Below are 24472 nucleotides of genomic sequence, written 5' to 3'. Positions count from 1 at the left end.
TCTGCCAATTCTCTTTACTTACACTTGGGAAAGAGGGATATTGTCTCCAAAGATTATTATTTAATTGTCTGTTTCTCCTTTCAGTTCTGTCATTTTTCCTTGATGTATTTTGAGTCTTTATTGTTAAGCACGTATATGTTTGTAATTATATTTTCCTGGTGGATTGGCCATTATTTTCATTATGAAATATTTTTCTACTAGTAAATTTTTTGGCTTCAGGTATTAAAGTCTGATATTAGTAATGCCAGTCTAGCTCCTTTGTTTACCATTTACATGACATATCTTTTTCCATCCTTCAACTTTCAATCTATTATGCCTTTAAACCTAAGAGGTTTTCCTTATAGACAACTTATAGTTGGTTCAGGTATTTTTAAACCCATTCTGAAAATCTTCACCTGTTAACCACATGACGTTATTTATATTTAATGTTATTGTTCATAGAATTTATATTTGCCTTTGTACTATTTCTTTCTTTTCTTTTTAAAGATTTTATTTATTAATTTGAGAGAGAGAGAGAGTGAGTGTGTGTGTGAGAGTGAGGAAGAGGAAGTAAGCATGGGGGAAGGAGCAGAGGGAGAAGCAAGTTCCATGCTGAGCAAGGAGCCCACCTTGAGACTTGATCCCAGACCCTGGGATCATGACCTGAGCTGAAGGCAGATACTTGACCGACTGAGCAACCCAGCACCCCTACTATTTCTTTTTCATGTGTCTTATGTCTCTTTTGTTTGTGACTCTTCTTATTTTTCCATTTCCATTGACATTCCTGCAGTCCAGGCCTTCCTCTGTTGGGGACTCAATAGAATACCTGACCTGCCATTACAAAATGGAGTACTAGTGTTGTTACATCTTGCAATATATGAAAATAAAGTAGAATGTTATATTTCTTTAATTCAAGTTTTAAATTTTAACAACTAATTTAGATTTTGAAAACATTAGTGTGGACCCAACAGGCTATATCTGTTGGGAAAATAGAGTAAAAGGGAAAATTTTTGCCATCTCTGTTTTCCATGTTTAGAAGGTCTTAGGATAGCCCTAGGTCTGGCATGTGTAGACCCTGCCTACTTGTTCAAGTAGTATGAACTAATAATAATAAATGCTTAGTTGTATTAAACATTCTATAGTATGACAGGTACATTTATGTCATGTACTCTTTTTCTTTTTAATATTTTATTTATTTATTTGACAGGCAGAGATCACAAGTAGGCATAGAGGCAGGCAGAGGGAGAGAGGGGGAAGCAGGCTCCCTGCTGAGCAGAGAGTCCGATGCGGGGCTCAATCCCAGGACCCTGGGATCATGACCTAAGCTGAAGGCAGAGCCTCTAACCCACTGAGCCACTCAGGCACCCCTGTCATGTACTCTTTTTATCTTAACTTACTGTAGGTAGAATATATGAAAATTTAACAGATACCAATTAACTACTCTAAGAGCTTCCAAATGCTAGAAATGTTCCATTTATGGAACCAAATGCATGGATGAATAAATGTGTGTTCTCTTCCTTGACACTGGATAACAGAGAAGGGCATTAGAGCAATAGTTGAATGACTTGGCTTTAGTGCTGTCTTCATCTTATTTACTGGGTGCTTTTCAAGTTTCCCACTTTTAGAGACTTAAGTTTTCTCTTTCATAAAATGAAAAATACTAGTCTTAATGATCTATAAAGTCCCATGTTATAGATTAACATCATTTGACAATGGCTGACTCTGTGGAGCAATGGAATCTATATAAGAAAATTTTCAGTCCTACAGTAGGTACAAGGGAGAAGCACTGTAGTTTCTGTCATAGTGTGAAGTGTTGGTAATTCACTTTTCTTAAAAGTCCACTTCATGTTTGAATGCCAACAGGTTTGACTGCAAGTGTCCACTTATATGTGGATTTTTTTTTATTAAGTCCAGTTGATTAAATTATATTTTCTCTTAAGATTTTCTTATCATTTTTTCTCTAGCTTACTTTATTGTAACAATATGGTATATAATATATCTAATGTACAAAATTATGTGTTCATTGACTCTTTATGTTATCAATAAGGCTTGTAGTCAGCCTTGGAGTATTAATAATTAAGTTTTTAAGTAGTAATTGTGAAATGAAGGAGAGCCAGAATAACACATGGATTTTCAACTGCCTAAGGATATGTGCTCTACATTGTTTCAGGATCAACTGTAATATCATCTGATTTATGAAATTGCTAGAGAAACATTTTTAACATAAGAGTTTGCATTCCCACTTTTTCATCCCAGCGTATTCTGCCTTGTCATACATTGCCCTTATTTTGATTTTTATACCATTAGCTGTTGCTGATGTTTGACCCAGTACTTCATTATTGGTCCCTTTACAAATGGCTTCTTTTTACCCCAATGGCATATTGAGCTCCTATGAGAGTTCAGGTATTCCTTGATAGTTTAGGTAAAATTACCATGATTATCTTTGATATGAAGCCTTTCAACCTTCTGCTACCTAGGACATATTCTTTCTTTGCTTTCATTTGTTTTCTTTTATCCTATAGAAATAAAAGGATTGCAATTGAAATGTAGAAAATGTTCTTACTGCAAGTGCTCAAGTGCACAAATCTGGTTAACTCTCAAATGATAGATATTCAACCTATCTTTCAAAGTGGTAATGTGTTTTGAAATTTCCACATTTGATTTATAAACAAAAAGTCTCCCTTGACTTTATCCTCCTATTTTTCACACTTTTTTTCTCCCTAAAGAATGAAAAATAACAGCTAAGGAAGGTAGCTTAGAATAAAAATACCAGCAACAGAGATGCACACTAAATAAAAAGTACACCTACCATTTCGCCTTGAAATAACATGAATGTCTTATTGGATCTGACAAAATTCGATGAATTTCTAATTGAAGGCTGTTTTTCCATTCCTGATTGAACCTGTCTTTCCTAGCAATAGCAGCAGGAATGAGTCATAGTCTCTTCAGAAAGCAAGGCATTACAGATTGAGCCGGTGATGGATTTTTTTTTCCCCTTGATTTGAAATAATACTCTTACCTCTGTCTTTCTGTCAACCTTAGAATAGTATTTTGATTTGTGATTTTATATTGATTTTAATTTGCCTCATTATTTCCTTGGAACCATTGAAGAAATACATCAAACAGAAACATGTTTGACAAGAAGCAGGAAGAGGCCTTTCACTGACACAAGAACTGTTGGGTTTTCTTTCTATTGATGCTTTTAAGTACTCTTTGCCAATCTACTTTTTATCATCTGAGGTAAAAGTAGTACACAGAGTGTTACTTGAGACAGTTTTGACAGAGAGTGCAGCTGTACACCTGTGAGAACAAATGACTGATGCTCTTCTTGGTCACTCAGCAGGAATATCATTTCAGTGGGTTTTCTTTAGTGTGCTAGCATGGTAGGGAGAGTTAGTAGTGTGTTTTTAATCTGCTGCCTATACAGCTGGCTTGGTTTGTCAAAGAGAGGCTTATCTACATTTATGACACTTTGGAAAACTGTGATTAGGTAATTATTTGGAAAATTGCTCATGTAGTTGAATAGAAATATGTTTTTAAAGCAATTATATTTCCTTCTGATAACGCTTTGCCCTTCATTTAAGGATAACAGAATTTCTCAGATACTCCTTAGATATTTATCTGGGGTTTGGAATTCAAGGATTCTTTTTTTTTTTTTTTTCTTTTTTTGAGAGAGCGAGAGAGCATGAGCATATGCACAATCTTAAGCAGGCTCTAGTGGGTACTGTGGAGCCCAGTGATGGGAGATGGGGCTCCATCTCATGACCCTGAGAACATGACCTGAACTGAAATCAAGAGTCAGGCACTTAACTGACTGAGCCACCCAAGTACCTCTGGAATTCAAATGATTCTTAATTGAGGATATATATCTGGTATATTGTAAGCACTTAATAAATACTCATTGAATGAAAACTGACTTTAAAAATGGGTATGTTTCCATGATATGAGAAAATACTAGATTTTAAGCTTAAAGTAAAAATGAAGAATGAATTTTATGGTTGCTTTTCAGTTGTTTCTAAATGTTGTCATTTTTATCTCTTTTGGGTATATAGGGTAGTTGTATTTCCCTAAAAAGTGAGGACAAACTAATTGCTATGGCCAGTGGATTATGAGTAAAAGTGAAATGAATCACAACTGGACGAAAGGTTTAAAAACAGTGACTACATCTCCATTTTTCCTTTCCATGTTGTGGAAATTTTGGAAATGTTTATTGGTAAATCTTTTTTTATCCAATAGTGTAGTTAAAAACTGCCATCCTACACTGGACATAGAGCATGAATGAAAAATAAATGGTCTTAAGGCATGATTTTGTTGTTAATCTTGGACCATAACCTAGCTGTTCTGGCTGATAGAAGGCTCTTAATCACGGGCTAGTTTGTTACAAAGATCTGCCAGAAATTATGCATCCCAGTGTAGCCCAGGAGAAAATCCATTCTGAGTAATCTTTAAATTAGTCAAAGTAGTAATCACACTTTTCCATGTAAAAACTGGTCACCCAAATGATTCAGTCCTTTTAAATAACCAAAATAGTGTGTGCTAGAATATTTATGATTTGTGATACAAATTATATTGTGAGTACACAGAACATAGTTTTTGAAAAACAATTACTTTTTTTCCCAAATGTTACAGAAAACTGCATTTCAGATAAGTTGACCTAAGCCAGATATTTTAGGTTCTTCTGTAGTCTTGGTTGTGTTTGTGTATGTGTTTCTTTCTATGAGTGTTTGAGAGAGATTATAGTCATTAATATAAGAAGAAATAAGATTACAGAATTAGAGTCACATACTAACAAGAACATAAAAAAAATAAAAGCAGTATATGTCAAAGCTTGTGAGGTAGGACCAAAATTGTACTTTCAGGCAAATATATAGCTTTAAATAGAATTTTATCACATAACATAAATAAAGTGAACTAATGTTCAACCTGAAAAGTTAGAAAATATGATAAATTAAAGTTATAGCAATAATGAAAATAATGAAAAAAATAATTTAGCAGTGCAAAACCAGAAAGTAAATTAGATACATATAAGCTGTTATTTAAAAACAAGACCTAGGAGCACTTGGGTGGCTCAATAGATGAAGTGTCTGCCTTCAGCTCAGGTCATAATCCCAGATTCCTGGTATCCAGCCCTGGATCTGGCTTCCTTCTCAGTGGGGAGTCTCATTCTCCCTCTCACTCTACCCCTCCCCACTGCTTGTGCACTGGCATATGCTTTCTCTCTCTGTTCAATAAATAAAATACTTGAAAAAAATAAAATAAAAACAAGACCTGTAAAAATTCATGCAGAAAAAAATAAAACATACTCATTGAGTTAGTAATTATAAGGGGAATTTATCAATACAGAACAGATTTAAAATGTTACAGAAATGGATTTTTTTTTTGAGAAATACAAATTAAACTATCTCAAGGAAAAATAAAATAACCCAGGGGAAAATGTAAAATTTGTCATATTTATCCCCATTAGGATGACACTGGGTTGCCATCTTAACAATACACCAGTTTCAATTAATAATGTGTAATTTTGTTTTATAAAAATTTTTTTTTCAGAGCCCAGAAATAGAGGGAAAGCTGACAAATGTGTTTTTGAAACAGTATAATCTGAAAGCACCTGGTGCAGTCTGGTTCACTGAATAAATATTAAGTGCTGGTGGTAATGGCGGCGGTAATTCTCAAGTCTCTAATAGTATTGATTAGGGGAGGGGCATGCACAATGCTACTATGTGAGTGTTTATGTTCCCCTGACGTATATGTTGAAAGGAAACCCCAAGGTGATGTATTTGGAGGTGGGGCATTTGAATGTTGATTAGGATTTGAGGGTAGAACCCTCTTAGATGGGACTAGTGCCATAAAAAATTTCCATAGGGAACACTAATACCTATCTCTCATATGAGGACACAGTGAGAATATTACTAAAATATTGAACTAGAGGATTTATTGGGATACCCTGAAGTGGTCTATTTTTAATTAGTTAGTAGTTCTCCTTTGGGTCTTAAAAAAAAAAAAAAAAAAAAAAGTCTTATGAATCTAAAAAACTTGGATTTAAGTTCTGGAATTACCAGTGATGAGTGTTGCTAAGTCATTTAGCTTATGTGACTCTCAGAATACACACCTAGAAACTATGAGTTCTGTTAATAAAATCATTTAGAATATGTGGATTATCTTTTTAAAAAATATTTTATTTTTAAGTGATCTTTCCACCCCACATGGGATTCAAACTCACAGCACCAAAATCAAGAGTCAAATGCTCTACTGACTGAGTCACCCTGGATTATCTTTAAGAGGACATAGAGTTTCCTTTTTACATCATAATTTCATAATATTAATGGTGAAACCAGTCAGTTTTAATAAGTGAAAATAACAGAATATCTTTTTCAATTATTAGTACACAGATATTAAACACTAATATTTAAAATGTTCCATTCTGTGTGTGCTCTATGTATTCATTTATTTAACAAATTTGGTTTTGTTTTTTTGAGTTTTAATTTTTTAATTTAAATTCAGTTAATTAACATATAGTGCATTATTAGTTTCAGAGGAGTAGTTCAGTGATTCATCAGTTGCATGTAATACCTAGTGCTTATCATATCACGTGCTCTCCTTAATGTCCACACCCAGTTACCCCATCCCTCCACCCACTTCCCCTCCAGCAATCCTCAGTGTGTCCCCTGTAGTTAAGAGTCTCTTAAGGTTTATCTCCCTCTCTGGTTTTATCTATTCAAATTTGAATTCAAAAAGGTCATCTCTTTTCAGCATGTACTTGGGGCCTCTCCTCCTCCATACCTGTCTTACATAAACTGTGGAATTTCAGGGCATCTTGGTGGCTCAGTCAGTTAAGCATCTGCCTCAGGCTCAGGTTATGATCCCAGGGTCCCAGTGTCAAGTGCTCCATTGGACTTTCTGGTCAGGAGGAAGTCTGCTTTGCTCTCTGCCCCACCCCATCCCCCCAGCTTGTAAGTGTGCACTCTCTCTCTCTCACAAAAATAAATAAATAAAATCTTAAAAACAACAACAACAACAACAAAAATCATTAGATTTCAAATTAGACTAACTGCAGGAAGAAAAATTCTAAAATGAGGGTTAGCAATAGTTTAAATTTTTCTTTCTTTCTTTTTTTTTTTTTAAGATTTTATTTATTTATTTGACAGACAGAGATCACAAGTAGGCAGAGAGGCAGGCAGAGAGAGAGCTTTCTGATGAGCAGAAAGCCCGATGTGGGGCTTGATCCCCGGACCCTGGGATCATGACCTGAGCGAAGGCAGAGGCTAGTTTAAATTTTTCTAATAAACACATTAAAACTGGATTGATAATATCCTGAGAGCACTTTTCCTCAGGGAATACTACAAAGCAGGGACATAAAGTATGGTCTATGGGGAGGTCATGTTTAACCACTTCATTTGTAAATATGGCATAAAACACTACGTATCATGTCACGTCTTCCTAATAATATGTACGTAGAAGTTACCTTTTTTTTTTTTTTTTTTGTAAGATTTCTTTCATTTGAAATGGGTGGTGCCTGGGGCCTGGGTGGCTCAGTGAGTTAAGCCTCTTTTATTTTTACAAGATTTCATTTATTTATTTGACAGAGCACAAGGGAGAGTGGCAGGGAGAGGGAAGGGAGAAGCAGGCTCCCCACTGAGCAGGGGAAGCCCGATGTGGGGCTCCATCCCAGAACCCTGGAATCATGACCTGAGCCAAAGGCAGTTGCTTAACCAGCTGAGCCACCCAAGTGCCCAGAAGTTGCCTCTTAAAAGGTTTAATTTATCCATGATTATCCTTTAAACACATATTGATGCAAAGTTTTAAAATAAGTAACTGATAGAAAAAAGACAGCATCCAAATTGAGTTTGATCCAGTGCATATCTTCCTCTGATTTTCAGTATATTTCCCTCTCTTGCAGGCCTTCTTTTCATCCCACATATTGGCACACTATCACCTTCCTAATTACATCTGCCGTTAGGCACCATATTCAAACTATGAGAACTGTAGGCCATTCATCTCTAAAAAAGGTGTTGTAATATCATGTCTACCTGTTTCCTGGTGTGGTTGTATGGACCACATGGCAAATATTTCTCAAGCACACTGTAAGTTTCTGTATAAACATGAGGAGTAGCACTGCCCACTGAATCTAAACCTAACAGATTATCATAAAGAAGACAAAATGTATTTCTAAACTCTTTTAACAGTGGTACTGGTTTGTGAAGTGGTTGGAGTTTTGTTTAGCCTAACCTCATTAATTTATGTAAAGACCAGATATGTTTATTTTTTAGAAGAACTGGCAACCAGAGATTCATCAAAATAATAACTAAAATATCCAGAAAAATTAATAGCAACATTTGAACTCTAGATCTTTATTCTCACATAGAAGAGTTTCTGAGCACAGTTGTAGACGTTATCTGTCATTCCCGGGATTGTACCTCTCCCTCTCACATACGAGTCTTCAAGCACATTATTGTACCCACCCATTAATGGTGTGGTGGATCACCAAGCTATTTCTTTACGAGTATTCTTTTGTCGACTATTCTGTTCTAATGGAAAGTCAGAGTTTCCAGTAACTTTAGAGGCTTTCTTCTACTTAATCTGTCAGTTTTTCTCTTATGGTGTAACTGCTGTGAAAGAAATTGGAGCTGTTATACTCCGTGCTTTGATACAGTTTATAAAATGCAAGATAAGAGACAGTAAACCAAACACAGCATGCTAGTAATTTCTTTAAAAGGACGGATGTGCTAACACCAAGAACTTGTGGCCCAGAAAGCTGGAATAACTTTTTCTCTGAGAAGATGAACATTGTTTCAAAGTGTTACCTTACTTTTGAATCAACAGGATAGATGTCTTTTTTTTTTTTTTTTAAGATTTTATTATTTATTTGACAGAGATCACAAGTAGGCAGAGAGGCAGGCAGAGAGAGAGAGGAGGAATCAGGCTCCCTGCTGAGCAGAGAGCCTGATGTGGGGCTCCATCCCAGGACCCTGAGACCATGACCTGAGCCAAACGCAGAGGCTTTAATCCTTTGAGCCACCCAGGCGCCCCAAGGATAGATGTCTTCGGTATGTTTTCTCAGACTCATTGGAGAAAACTTAGTCTTTTGACTTCATTTTCCTCATTTTTTATTTTTTTAGGTTTAAGTAAATTTTTTTTAAATATGAGTCTTAAATGAAGTGACCTGATATGTTTAAAGTGAGTGCTTGAGGATATTGATGTGTCAACATGTGAATAGATCCTTCACTATATACTTATAAAGGGAAGGCTATAGAATGTGCTGGAAATACATGGTATTGGAAGTATTTTAATCAGAAAGATGGCTTACACTGGAAAAGCTCAACCCTGCCTCCATCAAGAATTGTCAAAAATGCCAGGATACAGCAAGTGTCATTTAACACATCAGAATTCTTCTCCCTTAGATGGGATGACTATTTTCTTCCCCATTGAAACATTTCTAAAATCAATCCAGATTTTTCACATTTGTTTCCTACTGTGTGAGAGCCATAGGTATTCTATTTTATTTATTTATTTTTATTTTTAAAGGATTTTATTTATTTGAGAGAGAGTGTGAGAGTGCAAGAGCGTGCATGAGCGTGAGAGAGCGCAAGCTGAAAGGGGTTAGGCAGAGAGAGCAGCAGACTCCTTGCTGAGCAGGGAGCCTCATACTGGGCTCCTTCCCAGGACCCTGGGATCATAACCTGAGCTGAAGGCAAAGGCTTAACTGGAGCAACCCAGGTACCCTGACCATAGGTATTCTATTTTAATTGAGAATGCTTAGGGGTATGTTGTATCATCTCAAGGAACAGATTTTCTTTTGTATCTTTATATTGTTTGCTTATGTTATGGAGAGGCTTATCAAGTAATTTCTACTGTAATAAAATTATTTTGTCAATCCAAATATGTCACTGCCTGTTAGTACTTTTTAAAATTTTTAATTTCATTATACCTATTAAAGAGAGGAGCTTGAAAAAGGAAGAAGAAAGTAAATTAATATTTCTCAGTATTTATTAAATGTATACTGTGTTTTAAGCTTTGTCCAAATATTATGTATAATATGTATAAATTACGTAATTATATTAAATATAACTTAATATTAACACATATCATATAAGAGAAATATTATTTTAGATATTCAGGTATCAGGAAGAATGAAAGCTAATAAGTTGGATGAGGTGTGCCTAGAAAATACATTTCTCTTCACTGAAAGCTTATATAGTTTTTGGCTTCTTCAGAGAGAAGAGCCTTCTTTTTTTCTTTTTAAGATTTTTTTTAAAATTTTTTAATTTATTTGACAGAGATCACAAGTAGGCAGAGAGGCAGGCAGAGACCGAGAGAGGGTGAAGCAGGCTCCCCGCTGAGCAGAGAGCCTGATGTGGGGCTCGATCCCAGGACCCTGAGATCATGACCAGAGCTGAAGGCAGAGGCCTTAACCCACTGAGCCACCCAGGCACCCCAAGAAGAGCCTTCTTAAGAGAAAGTTTGCAAAAGTGATGTCTTGAAGTTCAGCTTTTTCAAGCCCTTCATTTATATTAATAATAAAATAATTTTAAAACATTTTACAATTTCAGGTAAGATCTCAAGAGCAGTTTGCTCATCTTTAACAATAAATCCATATATTAAGTATGATTACCTGTGTTTTACTTATTTACTTATTTAACATGTCGGTCTTCTACAATCTGTCAGACTCAAGGAATCAAGAAGATTCCTTGGCAACAAGAAATGAGCTGGAATGAAAAATCCAGCAGGTTACAGGAAATACTGTTTGGGAGTAAGAGCACAGAGCCTCAGTCTGTACTCAGCATGCCTAGATCTTTGTTTCCTCATGTATAGAATGTGAAGGTAGAACTTAATTATTTCTTGTTATTTTTCAAGCTCTAAACTCTGCTCTCTGACAAAGTTTGTAAGATGTGATAATGGTGTATATAAAAAGAAACTTTAATCAAAACTGCTAGATAAAATAATACAGATTGTTTAAACAAAATCAGTGTAATTGCATAGAGAATGCTAAGCTAATAAACCTTATGTGCCCAAATTTGTGACTTGGATTTCAACCTGTGTTTTAATAGTTGATTTCATTTACTTTTTCCTTTTCACATGTACCTTCCATATTAACATAGATTTAATGTACATTTGCTGTGTATCCCAGGTGAATAACTGTTCTTGTAGTTGACTTTCATAATGTAACTTTATTGGCACAGTTAAGGTTAATGGCACATTAATTTTACACAACATCAGTCAGTATTCCATTTTAATTTACCATGTTAATAATGACTAGTGTTCTAGTTGCTTATGCCACTTTGGTCTGTCATAAATTATCCTGAAGCAAATATCAATGTGAACTCAGAACCACACTGCTGACTTCTAAAATTATTAATGACAGTGCAGAGTAAAAAGAAACATACGAGTCTACATTTGGTTGATAATTTCTTTATGGATTATTATCACTCTTTTTCTGTAAGCGAATAACATAAATGCTAAGTTTACTTGTCCTAAAGGAAACAGCAGTTGTAATTAAGAATAATTACAGTGGTAATAGTGAAACTTTCCTATAACACTCTAGATATGGCTTCATTCCTAATATATGTTATTTTGGCCAAAAGAGCCAACATTAGAATCTCAGGGGAGAGGTCTAAATGAAATGGTAGGTGAATCCATGTGGAGCCATGTTAGGTTGCTAAATTCTCAGGATGGAGAAATACCAGGTAGTTTGGGCACTGTCAAAAGCTGACTGAGCAGGCTCCACTTTATAGCTCTAAGGGGACCCATTTTAATTCGCAAGGCACATTAATTCTTAACTCCCTCATAAACACGTATTTGTTTGAAGCATTGTCCCAGTTGTGAAGTGTGGCTTGGAACAATTCTAGATAGCATAGCCATAAAAAGCTTCAATTCAGGAGTCATATAGATAGGAGTTCAAAGTTCTTCTCCACCATTTATGTGCAGTGTACCCCCATGAGAGTTATTTAAAACTCTTAGTTTCTTTAGCTTTACATGGAAATAATAACATGTTTTCACAGAACTGCCACGAGAGTTTAATAATCTTCCTAGTGTGACTGAGACTCCATAAACCTCTAAAAAGTGTGGAGTTCTGCAATTGTTTAAATGAGAAGAGCTCTATTAAAATAAGGTTTACAGAATTTTACTTTTTGGCATGCAATAATAATTTTTAACAACCTGTGTTCGCAGTACCACTATTTTGTTACCTTTTGTTCACATCAACATTAAATAGTCTCTTTTTCTTTACTTAGCCTTGTCAGAGGTAGTTTCTCTAGCATTGGTTCTATGCAATGTAATATCTCAGTTTTCCATTTGTGAAACCAGTGAAGTAATGCATTGACTTGGATAAGAAGGATGTTCCTGGTCACATTAACTTCAGAATTATTTAAGCCTTATTCTAGTTTATCACCTGACTGTTTGTGTTGTAATAGAGAGACGGGTCTTATGATACATAGTGACATGATTTGGAGATGGGTCTTATGATACATAGTGACATGATTTGACCTTGATTTTAACTTCAAGACAGGAAGCTACTTAGAAATAGAGTCATAGTGGTTTATATAAAATCCATGTTCATGATCTGTAGTAGGGACAATGTATTTTGGGAGGAAAGAAAGAGTATTACCAACTCTTGTCCTGATTTGTTTTGTATGCTTCAATACGTAACTTGAGTGCCCTAAGTAGCTGTGTTCATATTTGTAACAATTTTCTCTACCTATGCCACAAAGTCACATAAAATCACATGGAAAATGTCTATTGTATTACTTTATTTTATAACAAGTTATGGCTTTCAGGCAGTGTTTTTAAATGAGCAAAAAATGACTCAAGTTGTAAATTGAAAGCAGGGACTCCAATACTTGTATACTAGTATTCATAGCAGCATTACTCACAATAGCCAAACAGTGCAAACAACCTATGCGCTCACCAATAGATGAATAAATGAAATACAATGTAAACATATAATGACATATTATTAAGCCTTAAAAAGGAGTGAAATTCTGATATGTGCTGAAACATGGGTGAACCTTAAAAATCTAGTGAATTAAGCTGTACACATAAGGACAAGCACTAATATAAAATTCTGCTTTTAAGAGGTACTTAGAATAATCAAATTCATAACAACACAAAACAGAATAGAGGTTACCAGGGAGTGGAGAGTTATTTTTTAATGAGTGTAGCATTTGTGTTGGGAATGATAAAAAAAAGTTCTGGAGTTGAATGGTGGTGATGTTTGCACAAAATTGTGTACATAAGCTGCTGAATTGTACATTTAAAAATAGTTGAAATGTTAAATTTTACTTTAAATATATTTTACCACAATGAAAATATACTATAAAATTTTTAAATGGAACTAAAATTTAGAATTTGAAATACTAAAACTCTAATTGTCTGCAATATGCTGCCAGCAACATCTTTCTTTTAATGAGTAACTAGTTGCATATTATGAAGTATTGTAATGGGATGAGAGCTTTAAAACGGAGAAAAATTGGAACTTTCAGATTAATGGATTTCAGATTAATGGAAGACCATAGGATTGCTTAAGTTCACTCTCCTGAGCACTCTAGCTCATCTCAGGCTGCTGCCATATGGGTCCAAAATTGCCATCTCAGTGGCACAGAGCCTCAGCTTATGATAAGCAAAGGTATTTTTCGTGCAAGAGCTGTTTGCCTCAAAGGGACTGATCTGGAATGACTGTCAATAACAGCAGGCACATACCTGAGGAATCAATCTCTTCCATTTTAATTTCATAGACATGCACCACTGGAAAGATGAGGATTACAGGATGAAGTCTCCTATAGGAATGCTGGCCAAGGTAACAAAATCAAGCCCCATTAGGTTGTCTCTGGAGCGCAGACTGTAAATGGCAAGGGGAGAGAAAGTCAGACAGGAAAGGGGAAGTGAATGAAAGCTTGAATATGGGTGAATGTTTTTACGTGCATGCCATGGCTTCATGGAGATTCATAGAACCTGGTCAATGAAAGCTCAGGTCAATTCCATGAAGTGCCATTTTGCATTCTGCTTCAAGTTCTTTTTATTCTGTGCACAGAGACATTTAGATGTCTCTTTTTCTTCTCTCAGAGCTCCTAGGTTGAAATCATTACTTACTCTTTTTGCAGTCGGGGTGTGCCTCAAACCAAATGAACATGTTTTGGAGCTAAACAAATAGTCTACCCATTAAATTAAGGTTCTTTGATTGTTTGATTTTCTTCCTCCTCCCTCCCTCTTTTCCCCTCCTTCCTTCCTTCCCTCTTTCCTTCCCTCTTTCTTTTCCTTTCTTTGTTCTTTTTACCCCCTTTTCTTTCCTCTGGTACACTGTGGTCAAAGCAGCTATGGCATTACAATTCTGATTTGAATAAGCAAGCAAGTACATGCTCATGTATTTCTGTATACTCTCATGTGGGCTACTTTAGTGCTTTGACTCAAATTAAATTACTTTCAAGTGTGAATAATACAATATTAATATAAGCAGCTTTGGGAAATAGTAAAGTTTTGTGTTGGGCTTATAATATTGCCTGAGTGTTTTCGGAAACCTAAGTAGTGCATTGGCAATCCAGAGAATGCTACCCTATGAAAATGGAAAATGATTATTTTTAAGTTTTTATTTCAATTCCAGTTAGTTAACATACAGTGTAATACTAGTTTCAGGTGTATAATACAGTGATTCAGCACTTCCATAAAACACCTGGTGCTAATCACAAGTGTATTATTTGATCCTTATCAACTGTTTAACCTATCCCCCCACTGCTCTCCCCTCTGGTAATGATCAGTTTGTTCTTTGTAGTTAAGAGTCTGTTTCTTGGTTTCTCTCTCTCTCTCTCTCTCTCTGTGTGTGTTTTTCCCTTTTGCTCATATGTTTTGTTCCTCAAATTCTACATATGAGTAAAATCACATGGTATTTGTCTTTCTCTAACTGACTTACTTTGCTTAGCATAATACTCTCTAGCTCCATCCATGTCCTTGCAAATGGCTAGATTTCATTCTTTTTTATGGCTGAGAAATATTCCATTGTGTGTGTGTCTGTATATGTATCACCTCTTCTTTATCCATTCATCAGTCACTAGACACTCACTGAACCCTTGGCCTGTTTCCATAATTTGGTTATTCTAGATGCTGCTGCTGTAAATATCACGATGTATGTAACTCTTTGACTTATTATTTTTGTATTTTGTCAGAGAGAGAGAGAGAGAGAGCACAAGCAAGAGAAGCAGCAGGCAGAGGGAGAGGCAGGCTCCCTGCTAATCAAGGAGCCAGATGTAGGACTTGATCCCGGGACAATGGGATCATGACCTGAGCTTAAGGCAGATGCTTAACCGACAGCCACTCTGGCGTCCCAGTACTTTTGTATTTTTTGAGTAAATTCCTAGTAGTGGAATTGTTGTATCATAGGATAGTTCTATTTTTTAACTTGTTGAAGGACCTTCATACTGTTTTCCAGACTGACTGCACCAGTGTGCCTTCCCTCCAGTGCCCTAAGAAGGCTCCTCTTTCTCCATATCCTCGCTAATACCCGTTGTTTCTTCTATTGTTAATTTTAGCCATCCTGACAGGTGTGAGATGATATCTCACTGTAGTTTCAATTTGTGTTTCTCTGATGATCATTGATGTTAAGTATTTTTTCATGTTTCTATTGGCCATCTGTATATCTTCTTTGAAAAAATCTTCATTCATGTCTTCTGCCTATTTTTAATTGAGTTATTTCATTTTTAGGTATGAGTTGTACCATTTCTTTCTATATTTGGGGTACTAAACCTTTATTGGATTTGTCATTAGCAAATATTTTTTCCCATTCTGTAGGCTGCCTTTTAGTTTTGCTGATTGTTTCCTTTGTTGTGTAGAAGCTTTCTATTTTTATGTAGTACCAGTTTTTTATTTTTGCTTTTGTTTCCCTTGCTTCAGGAGACATATCTAGAAAGAGGTGAGTATGGCCTATTTTGAAGGGATTGCTGCCATGTTCTTCTCTAGGATTTTTATGGTTTCAGGCCTCACCTTTAGATCTTTAATCCAGTTTGAATTTATTTTTGTGTTTGTTGTTAAAAAGATCCGGTTTCTTCTTTTGCATGTAATTACTCAGCTATCTCCCACCATTTATTGAAGACAATGTCTTTTCCCAGTGGATATTCTTTGCTGCTTTGGGGGGGATTAATTGACCATATAATTGTGGGTTTATTTCTAGGCTTTCTTTCCTGTTCCATTGGTCTATGTGTCTATTTTTGAGTCAGTACTATACTGTTCTGATCACTACAGTTTGTAATATAACTTGAAGTCTGTAACTGTGATGCCTTTAGCTTTGCTTCCCACCCTCTCCCCCCCACTCACCCCGACTGCTTTAGCTATTCAGGGTCCTCTTTGGTTCCATACAAATTTCAAGTTTATTCTGGCTCTGAAAAGTGCTGGTGGTATTTTCAGAGAGATTGCATTAAATGTGCAGATTGCTTTAGGTGATATATACATTTTAACAATATTTGTTCTTCCAGTCCATGAGAATGGATCTCTTTCCATCTCTTTGAGTTATCTTCAGTTTCTTTCATCGGGGTTTAGTACTTTTCAGAGTACAAATCTTTCACCTCTTTGCTTAAGTTTATTCCTAGGTATCTTACTGATTTGGTGGAATTATAAATGTGATTGATTCCTTAATTTCTCTTTCTGGTGCTTCATTATTGCTCCCTAGAAATGCAACAGATTCTCTGTACATTGATTTTGTATCCTGAGACTTTGCTGTACATGTATCAGTTCTGGCACTTTTTTTTTTTTTTTTTTTTTTTTTTGGTGGCGTCTTCTCGGTTTCCTATAGAGGGTCATCAAATAATGAGATTTTACTTCTTCCTTGCCAATTTGGATGCCTTTTATTTCTTTGTTGTCTTACTGCTGTTGCTAGGACAACAGGGTAATTTGGAAGTTTTCCATCATTTTCTACTTTTTGAATTGTTTGAGAAGAAGAGGTAAGAGGTATTCTTCTTTAAATGTCTGATAGGATTATCCTGTGAGGCCATCTGGCCTAAGACCTTTGTTTTTGTTGGTTATAAGTCTGTTCAAGTTTTCTATTCCTGTTTCAGTTTTGGTAGTTTGTATGTTTCTAGAAACTTATCTTACATTGCTTTAGGTTATCCAATTTATTGGCATATAGTTTTTTATAACATTCTCCTATAATTGTGTATTTTTGTGTATTGGTTGTTATTTGTCCTTTCTCAGTTTTGATTTTATTTTTTTAGGTTATGGGTGGGTTGTTTTTGTTTTTGTTTTGTTGTGTTTTGTTTTGTTTTGTTTGATGAGTCTGGCTATAGGTTTATCAATTTTATTGATTCTTTTCAAAGAACTATCTCCTGGTTTCATTGATCTATTCTATTGTTTTTCTAGTTTTTATATTACTTATTCTTGCTCTAATCTCTATTATTTATTTCCCCTCTTTTTCTGGCTTTAGGTTTCTTTTGTTGTTCTTTTTCTAGCTTCTTTAGGTGTAAGGTTAAGATTTGAGATTTTTCCTGCTTCCTTAGGTAGGCCTGAATTGCTATATACTTCCTTCTCTCTCTTTCTCTCTCTCTCTCTCTCTAAGATTTTATTTATTTGAGAGAGAAGGAAAGAAAGAGAGAGATTGAGAAAACAAGTTGGGGGAGTGGCAGAGAGAGAAACAGATTCTCTGCAGAGCAGGGAGCCCAATGCAGGACTCAATCCCAGGACCGCAAGATCATGATCCGAGTTGAAGGCAGATGCTTAACCAGCTGAGCCACCCAGGCGTCCCCCTCCCCTTTAAAGATTTTATTTGTTTTGAGAGAGAGAGAGAGAGAAAGAGAGAAAGAGCATGAGCTGAGAAAGGGCTGGAAGGAGAGGGAGAAGCAGACTCCCCAGTGCAGGACCCCAGGTATCATGTCCTGAGCTGAAGGCAGACATTTAACAGCCACCCAGGTGCGTTACATACTTCCCTCTTATGACCACTTTTTGCTGCATCCCAAAGGTTTTGGACCATTGTGTTTTCATTAGTATTTGTTTCCAAGTATATTTTTATTTCTTCCTTGATTTCCTGGTTGACCCATTCAACATATAAAATAGTAACATGTTGTTTAACCGCCCTGTGTTTGTGGTCTTTAAAAAAATTTTTTTTTCTTGCTGTTGACCTCTGTTTTCATAGCACTGTGGTCAGAAAGAGTATATGGTGTGATTTCAAACTTTTTGTATTTGTTGAGATATGTTTTGTGAACTAATATGTGATATATGCTGAAGAGTGTTCCTTGTGCATTTGAAAAGAATGTGTATTTAGTTTTAGGATGAAAGGTTCTTAATATATCTTTTAAGTCCATCTGGTTCAGTGTGATATTCAAAGCCATTGTTTTTATGTTTATTGATTTTATGTTTAGATGATCTGTCCATTGATTGGAGTTGTGTGTTAAAGTTCCCTACCATTATTCTGTTATTATCCTTTAGCTTAATTATATTTTTGTTTTTAATTGTCGTCTATGTTTGTATACTCCCATATTTGGTGCAGAAATATTTTCTATTATTAGATCTTCTTACTGAATTGGCCTCTTTATGATAATATAGTGCTCTTCTTTGTCTCTTTTTATGGTTTTTATTTTAAGGTATAGTTTTTCTGATATAAGTATTGCTACTCCAACTTTCTTTTGACATCCATTTGTGTGATAAATGGTCCTCTACCTCCTCACTTTCAATTGGCTGTTGTCTAACCTGAGTCTCTTTAAAGTCAAATATAGATGTGTCTAGTTTTGTTACCCATTCTAATACCATACATCTTTTGATTGGACCATTTATCCCATTTATATTCAAAATAATTATTGATAAATATGAATTTATTGTCATTTCATTATTTGTTTTTCATTGTTTTTTGGAGATTTTCTCTAATTCTTTCTTATCCTTGTCACTTTTGGTCTCTCCTTTGCACTCAAAGAGTCCCCTTTAATATTTCTTGCAGGGCTGGTTTAGTGGTCATGAACTCCTTTAGTTTTTGTCTGGGAAACTCTTTATCTCTCCTTCTATTCTAAATGATAATTTTTCTGGATAGAGTATTCTTGGCTACAGATTTTTCCCAATCAGCACATTGAATATATCATGCCACTCCATTCTGGCTTGCCAATTTTCTGTTGCAAAATTTCCAGCTAGCCTTATGTGTGTTCCCTTGTAAGTTACAGACTTCTTTTGTCTCCCCGCTTTTAAGATTTTTTCTTTATTGCTATATTTTGCAAACTTAGTTACAATATGTCTTGGTGTTTGCCTGCTTTTGTTGATTTTTATAGGAGTTCTTTTTGCCTCCTGAATCTAGATGTCTATTTTCTTCCCCAGATAAGGGAACTTTTCAGCTGTCATTTCTTCCAGTAAATTTTCTGGCCCCTTTTCTCTTCTTCTGGGATTCCTGTAATACAAATGTTATTATGCTTGATGGAATCACTGAGTTCCCTAAGTCTATACTTGTGTTGCATTGCATAATTCTTTATCTCTTTTGTTAAGCTTCAGTGTTTTCCATCATTTTGTCTTCTAGGTCACTAATTCATTCTACTACTTATACTAATTCTTCATTACATGAAGCTGTTTCCAATGTTAGTTATTGCACTCTTCATCTTTGACTGATTCTATTTTAACTCTTTAATTCTGTGGTAAGAGTCTCATTGATTTAAAAAATTTTTTTCTCAAGCCTAGTGAGTATCCTCAGGTTTATTGCATTATATTCTCCATCAGTCATGCTATTTTTATCTGTTTTGCTTAGATCTCGGCTGTGGCCTTGTCTTGTTCTTTCATTTGGATAAATTTATTTGAGATAAATTCTTTCATTTGGAATAAATTCTTCTGTCTTAGCACGTTGTCTTTGTATTCTTCTGTTTCTTATGTCTCCTGTTTCTGAAAGTAATGACCTTATGAAGAAGAGGTCATACAGTGCCTATGGCCTATATGTGCTTCAGGGAGTGTCCCTGGTGTGTGCTGCGTGCACTCTGCTGTTGTGTTTTGGAGTCTCTTTCCTTTAGGCCATTTGCAGAGGCTTTCCTGCTCTGGGCAGTGTTTGGTCCTGGTGTGAATGTGGCAAATTTTAAATATATGTGCTCTGGTCTGCTTGTGAAATGAGACCGGATACCAACTCTATTAGAACAGAGGCCCTGCATCACTCTCTGGTTGAAGAAGTGGTGTGGTAGGTAGAGGTTTGTGCTGGTTTTCTGGGGGAATGGGCCCACTGCACTGGGACTAAAGCATGCTTGACTGAGAAGGGCAGTCCTGCCACAGCGCAATGGTGTTGGGCTTGTTGTAAGCAAGTTAGGCAGCCAGTGTTGGCACTGTGCTGCTTCCTGCAGGTGGCTTTGTGTTTATGCTGATGGGCAGAGGGTGATAATGGTGGAAAATAATTCCTAAACCAAGTTTATTTTCTTGCGATGTACTTTTTAGTCTCAGTGTTATGGACATTTTGGAGTGGATAATCCTTTGTTATGGAACCTATTCTGTTCAGTGTAGGACATTTAGCCACATCTCTGGTCTCTAGATACCAGTAACACACACACTGTGAGTAAAATAATGTCTCCAGGTATAGCGAAGTACCCTCTGGTATGGGAGTGGCATAAACACTCCCAGCTGAGAAGCATTATCTAGAGTATGGTATGAAATTCCAGGGTCATGGCTTTGGTCTGGCTCAGATAGCTTAGGTTTTCAGAGTAGAATGTGGGGTGAGAGGAGAGGAATGATGGAGAAAATAGACAATGTGGCTGCAGTATTTTTCCCGTGACATTGCTTCCTTTTTTTTTTTTTTTTAAGATTTTATTTTTCTTAAGTAAGCTCTATGCCTAACATGAAGCTCAAATTCACAACCCTGATATCAAGATCCACATGCTCCACTGACCGAGCCACCCAGCATTGCTTCTTTTAAGGCAGAGAGAAACTCCTATTTTACACTGAACAACCTGTTTGTGTTCTGTGAGGCATGAACTTAATGAAAATTATGCTGCTTTCTGGTTAGTCAAAAGCCTAAGAAGGTAACTTAAGGTATGGGTTTCTTTATATGGAGCAGGAATGTGTTTTTTTGTTTTTTTGTTTTTTTTTTCTGGTACTATCAAGACTCTTTTTTGTCACTTTTAACTGTATATTTGACAAATCCAGAGATTTACCTTAGGCAGTGTTGTGTCCAGAGGTTTCAACTGTACTCTCATTGAGCTGTTTCTCTTTAACCTTGACTTTTCTTGATATTTTGGTGAGACAGAGATAGGTGGCTCCTGTGAACTTTGAGGATACCCCCAAAAGTAGAGGATCCACCTTTCCTGAGTCCGCAGATTAAAACTCAGGAAATACGCATTTGGGTCTGCTTGCAGCTAGGTATTCTCTTGATTCAGGCACTTTTACAGTGGGTTTGACCAGCCTAGATCATTGAATCCCTCTCTACTCTTCCCTCCTCCACCAATTCTGCAGGTCTGAAAACAGAATCACAAGGAATGATTCTCTTACAAATCAGATATCCTTTGAAAAGAAAATTGTGCTGAGCTTTCTTTCTTTTTTTTCTTTTCTTTTTTTTTTTTTTTAAGATTTTATTTATTTATTTGACAGAGATCACAAGCAGGCAGAGAGGCAGGCAGAGAGACAGGAGGAAGCAGGTTCCCCGCTGAGCAGAGAGCCTGAGGCGGGACTCTATCCCAAGACCCCGGGATCATGACCTGGGCTGAAGGCAGAGGCTTTAACCCACTGAGCCACCCAGGCACCCCTGTGCTGAGCTTTCTTTATAAAAATCTTTGCCCAAATTGTGCTCACATATATTTTCCAACTCTTTTAATCTCTCAGAGGTATCCTTTCTATTTCCAAGCTATCCTGTTAGTATTCTTAGAGTCTGGTTCAGGGAACCCTGAGGAGGTGACTAAGATTTTCAGGTGATCAACATTTTGAAGCTTTTTTTCAGAATACTGAAATTTGTCTTTGTCTCAGTTTCTTACAAGTGTTCAGTGGACTTTTCCAGAGGCTATATGACATGTGATATCATGTAAGACTAAACATAGAGACAAATAGATGGATCAAATTACCTTCTATTGAGTCAAACTTTTTTTTTTTTAAGATTTTATTTATTTATTTGAGAGGGAGAGAGAGCACAGAGTTAGAGAGAGAATGAGAAGCAGACTCCCCACTGAGCAGGAAACCCTATGGAGGGCTCGATTCTCAGGACTCTGGGATCATGACCTGAGCCTAAGGCAGATGCTTAACCAACTGAGCCACCCAGGAGCCCCTGAGCCAAACCTTTAAACAATTTGCAAATGTGTAAAATGTGTACTCTTATCTCTATTTTTTGTTTCAGATAATGCACTTTTCCCCCATAAGGTGTGCTATTTATCTTAATGTTTATTGGATTTATTATCATTTTAAATGAATAAGTATTTTTAAAAGTTTCATTTTTAAATTTTAAAATGGTACATATCAGTAGACCCCCATTCTGTCTCAGAAATTTAAGGATGTACCTTTTTATGGCCTCCATTGAATACGTGGAGTGTTCACAAAGTATTTTCCACTATAGCCTTTGGAATTCCAACATCTTCAGCCCTGGGAGAGCCATAGAATCCGTTCTCAATTCCATTAGTGGCCATTCTCTGCCAGGCCTTGAGAAACTCCTCTGGGCCCTAATATTTAGTGTTCAGCCAATGACTCAAGTGGATCTCTATGCAGAGGTGTACAGATCATTCTTTGGACAGCACCCTCCTTTTTATTATCTTACCCTGTAAAGTCCAAACTGCAGATAGCCCTGAACTCTAATCTTTGTTTTACCCAGTGAAACCATTGCTCTCAGTTTGGGCTTCACTTCCATTTCCTGTGGTCTGGAAAGTGCCCACAGAAATCAAGTTGGGATAAACTAGGACCTCATCTCATGTGTGTCCTTTCTCTAAGTGATCACAGCTTTGTGCTGTCTGTTGTCCAATGCCTGAAATCAGTTTCTTCATTTTTTTTAAGTTTTACAGTAGTTTACAAGGTTAAAAAGAAATACTCATTACTCTAAAAAGACCAAAATTGGAAGTTTTCAGTTTTTCCTGTATTTAGGTGTTTCTTTACAAAAAGTGACTTACTGATGGTGAGATAAATGTTGAGACATAGCCAAGTATATCTATTTAAGATTGGGGGACAGATGAGAACTTAGGTATTTTATATCATCTTAAATAATTGCTTATATTTAGTTATATGTATAATTTAATAACATAACAATACATTTGTATACTTTAGAACTAAAAATGCATAGTTAGAAGTGTTATTTTTTTCCTAACAGAAGTGTACTATCAAGAAATGTGGAAAAAAAAAAAAGAAGAAAAGAAAGAAATGTGGAACATTTCCTATGGTGTTTGAGCTAATTTTGTGTGTGCGTATGTGTGTGTGTGTGTGTGTGTGTGTGTGTGAAAATTATAATGGCTCAGGGTGAAAAGAAATATTTATTTTAGGGAATTAAGAAATATTTATTTTAGGGAATTAAGCAAATCGTTAAGGAAATATACTTTTGCGTATACCCACTATGAGGAGAAATTGAGCAGTAATTTCTATAACTTTAGTCTGACAACTCTTTCACCAGGTGACTTATTCCATTATGTGGAGAGAATGAAGCAGTGAGGTTTCAGTTGAAGCAAGAATAGAAGTGGCTGCCACCGGTTTTGAAACTAGTACTAAGTACTAAGTACTAGTACTAAGTGCTTGGCTCTGGGCAATAAAGGTATCCTGGTCTCCATTTTATAAATGTAGAGTTTGAAGCTAAGAGAAAATGCTTTGCTTCTGGTCAGAAAGGAATAAATGTGGTAGTTAGGTTTGAACTGACATTTCTCTAACTCAGTGGCCATTTCTTACCAATTCACCAGACTTTCTTGGATTTGGACTATATACAGAACAGTTTTCTACCTGTGAAGGTGTAGGACACCAATATGATTTTTTGAAGTGTTTCAAATGTCGCAGTGCCTACCCTGGAGTTCAGTTAAGCCATAACTGATTTATAGTGAACTAGGGAAATTTCAAGTTGATATGAATTATGCAATTCTCAGTATAAGTGTGTGTGTGTGTGTGTGTGTGTGTGTGTGTGTGTGTGTGTGTGCAGCATTAAATTTCTTTCAAGAAATCTAAAGAAATTTCCTGCTGAGTAGGAAATGTTTACATTCTTCACATACTTGTGCATGGATTTCCAAATTGATGGCTATTTGCTTCAAAAGTAGACAGGAAATCAATCCTGGAAATTATTGTGTGTGTAGTTCAATTCCGTAAGTTGTAAAATATTATTTCTTTCATCTCCTTTATGCTGTTTCGTTGCTATTTCATTCTTCATGGTAATAGAAAAATATTCAATGATATTGTAAACACATACTGACCTTTCAGATTTGTTCTCAGGTTCAGTGGCCATTTGTTCAGGAGGCACTTGACTTTTTTACATCAGCTGGTCTCTTCCTCTTTGGGGAAGAAAATCAAGTCAAGCTTTGTATTTTAGATTGTGTTGTGTTTCCCTTGCAAAATGTGTCACTATGTAATGAGGACTTCTCTCTTTAAAGAAAGGCGTGATATAGCAGTGGATCTGGGAAAGGCTGCATGTTCT

General features: G+C 36.0%; 1 protein-coding gene across 11 annotated transcripts in view; it reads left to right on the top strand.

Moving 5' to 3' along the window:
• Nucleotides 1–24472, top strand: part of CNTN4 (contactin 4) — a 930864-nt gene that overhangs the window by 192854 nt on the left and 713538 nt on the right. For 2 of the 11 annotated variants that reach the window (XM_082711570.1, XM_082711574.1), the window contains one exon: nucleotides 13707–13768. The exons of the other annotated variants lie outside the window; for them this stretch is intronic. The gene's annotated coding sequence lies outside the window, so the exon portion shown is untranslated. The remainder of the gene's footprint in view (nucleotides 1–13706; nucleotides 13769–24472) is intronic. 11 annotated transcript variants of the gene reach the window in all.

This window comes from Mustela nivalis (assembly GCF_964662115.1).
Source record: "Mustela nivalis genome assembly, chromosome: 1".
NCBI lineage: Eukaryota > Metazoa > Chordata > Mammalia > Carnivora > Mustelidae > Mustela > Mustela nivalis.
This window is presented reverse-complemented; position numbering and strand designations above follow the sequence as displayed.